The sequence below is a fragment of the Triticum dicoccoides genome, chromosome 1B, assembly GCF_002162155.2.
Source record: "Triticum dicoccoides isolate Atlit2015 ecotype Zavitan chromosome 1B, WEW_v2.0, whole genome shotgun sequence".
NCBI classification, from domain to species: domain Eukaryota; kingdom Viridiplantae; phylum Streptophyta; class Magnoliopsida; order Poales; family Poaceae; genus Triticum; species Triticum dicoccoides.
In genome coordinates, this window is record NC_041381.1 from 633445463 (window position 1) to 633448869 (window position 3407).

A 3407-nucleotide genomic window follows, 5' to 3' on the forward strand; every position below is an offset into this window, starting at 1 on the left:
TGTGGCCTAGATGGGGACGAGAACTGGATGAGGACGGCCCCGCCACACGATCGGCTTAAAAAAGGATGACCGTCGTCGCTGACGCGTGGGCCCGGAGTCATAAATTAAGTTGACCGGCGAGGTGGCGGGTAGTTGGGCGACCGCCAAGTGGGGCCGCAACGGACATCGAGAAGGCGCGACGTGGCGTCGGTTCCGCGTCCGCACCGATGCATTTAGGGCGCAAATTTGGGCCGCAAATGCGTCGGCACGGACGTGAAGCGGACGCGTTTTGGATTTGAGACGGCATTTGGGCCTCCTTTTTTGTCCGTGCAGACCCAAACGAACGACAGCGGACGAAATGGGTCGCCGCGTTGGAGTTGCTCTAAGAATCTGGATCTCATGTCTCTAGCTCAACACGAGGTAGGCTTGTCGAATGCCTGTGTCGGCGGTGTGTTTCGGGCAATCTATCTTAAGCAGATTGAGCCGGTGTTTCCTATAGGTTGGTGAATTAGAAGAGGCTATAGTGTTTGTTACAAGAACTGATTCACCGTTGGCACTTGGCAGCTGCCTGTAATTCCAGCAAGTTGATTTTACTGCATACAAGCATGTAGGACACAGGATGCACCGATGAAAGTTAATTCTGAATGTCCTGATGCAATGCTTCGGTTGCACTGTAATCCGAGTAGGCATTGTGTACTAGCCCTTTGGAAAAAATATGACACTGTGGAGCCTTCCCCTACTTGCAGGAATTTTTCATGAGAACTACTAGTAATGGATGGACCGACTTTTTGCCTATTAATGCATTTACTTAAGTATAAACTATGTGATATGCGTCTTGTCAAGTTGCCATATGTTCTGGTCGTGGCCGTGATTTTCTGGCAGTACGAGCACAACAAAGGAGTCAGCAAATCGTTTTGCCGGACTACCGGCTGGAAGAGTTCTCAGTTTAATACATGCTTATTGGCTAATATGGTGTTCAAATGCGTTGGTTGCCCTGGTATTCCTATAAATGTCATTTTCATTCATTTTTTTGAAGACCCTATCGATTGCCCTGGTGCCCATCTCCTTCCCCTCGCCTCCTCACCACCTTCCCCCACCCTCGCCGCCGGCCGGGGCCGCCGGGGCAAAGCCCCTCATAGTGGCCGGCGGTGGGGCCTTGTTCTTCGCGCCTCGGGAGGGCCAGTGCGGGGCGGTCTTGCCAGGTGGTGGCGTCGGACGGGCGCGGGGACCGGCGGCGCGGAATGCGTCCTCATCGGGACGACGTGGTGGGGGAGGCCCGTTGTACGCTGGCTGCGTGCCCGCGGCGGCAGTGGGTCAGATCAGATCAGACCTTGGGACTACGGCATCGGTATGGTGGGCCTGGTCTCCGGTCAGATCTGATCCGGCCGGTGCGACCTATTCCATGCGCGGTGGCAGTGGTCGGTGGCGGTCCCATGCACACGACGTTGGATGCAGGATCCTCGAGCAGATACGGGTGAAAACCCTACTCTTGGCATGTTGCCAAGGTCGACGATGGCGGCGTTTCTCTGCGTCGTCCCCTTCTTGAAGGCATCATCGTGCAGAAGCTCTAGACCCCTATGCGCTACCTCCGGGGGAATCCCTAGATCAGTCGATCGGATGACGGTGGCGCTCAGGTGTCATACCCCTCTTGAGGGCATCATTCTTGAAGGTGTGCATAGGCTCGAGAGACCAGTGGACGGCATCTGTGAGCGGTGTTCCCTGTGACACATCCACATCGTGGAGTCTTGGTGGCGAGGTGCAGCAAAGTCTCAGCGATGGATGTGTGATGATTAATGTGCGTAGGGAGGAGGCGATGTCTGGCGCTATGGTGGCGTCGACGGCAGGCCGGGCAAGGTCGATGCGCCGGTACTTGTTCTGAAGATGGATTGATGAAAGACGGCGGCGACGACCCATGAGAGTGCGTCGGACCGGTTTGTGCCTCATACCCGATATGTGGCTTGGTCGGGCCTCCGACTTTAGATGTTAGGCTAGGTGAGAGGTCTGGGTATTTGAATCACACTTCCGGCACCTCTTCATCAATGGATAGGGGAGTAGCGACAGATGTTGTCAAAATGGCGGCTTCAAACATATTGATGTATTACTTTATAAGGTCTTTGTGAATAATTAATGAAGTGGCTGCATGCATCTTCCGTATGCAGAGACCGGGGGTCATCCTCCTTTTCTAAAAAAACTACTCCCTTCATTCCACAAAGTAGTGCGTCCGCGTTTACGGGATTTAAGTTTGACCATAACCAACAAGACCGACTGCGACGGGAGCAAAAATTATGACACTGCAAATTAGTATTTTTTTTAATAAATTTAAAGAAGATTAGAGATGCTTCTCGTGCAACTTACTAAGGCAAATAATGCCATGGGTTGTCATAGAAGTCCTGAACATTGTGCAAATGATTGAAATGTAAATTATTACCATAATTTAAGTCACATAGTACAACAACAAATGCATAGACTCGAAAAGTGTAGCAAGTGTCGCACCTCATTCTCATAAATGACTGTAATATAAGCCAGCCTAAGAGGATTGCATGTTGTTACATTGTTGGGAGTTGAGACTAATCAGATCTGCCAAGTGTAAATTATTGTCACAACTAAAATGGTACGTAGTACATCAACAAATGCAAAGAATCAAAAGGTGGATACCAAATTTAAGTACAACACACCACTCTCATAGGAGAAGACAATATATAAGCTAGTTAGAGAGCATCGATCACATGTTATGCTTGCTTGTGATACAAGACGGCTAGCATATAGTTTTCATGTTTTTGGTTATCCATGTCCGTGTTAATATTAGGTGAACTCGGACACACTAGGATTTTGAGACATTGGGAATGACATTTGACACCTTCACTTGTAAAAGCCAACGAGCATCCCTGTTCTCAGATGGCCTTTTGGAGTTCATGTCGAGAGGTTACTGTCGTGAAAATTCATACCGAATTCTACCATATAGATGAAGGCTCAGGCCTCAGAGGGCACACTCCGTGCAGGAGAGAGCTGCATCATGTCATGTACAGTAGAGTAGCCTCACGCCATGTTCGTTAGAGAGCATCCAGATGCCTATGTTGTGTGGTGCTTTGCTTGTTGTAAACTATGCAGTGTTAAGGGCTTGTTCTTTTGAGCTATGCTGTGAAAATAAGCTCCTGTGAAAATAAGCTCTGAATAAGCTCAGATAATAAGCTAGGCAATTATTTTAGGTGCCTGTTTTTTCAGCTTATCTGTGGTATGGCTAGTGAAAAGTCTGTAATGCCCTTGAACTATATTGTGTAAACTGAAAAATATCAAGGAAATATTGAGAATTTTGCTCATATACATTGAAAACAACCTCACTGCCAATACAAAAGATACTACCACAATAATGTATGTTTGTATGTATAGTTTCAGCCCCATTATTCAGAAATTAGGCACAAGTGTAGGAA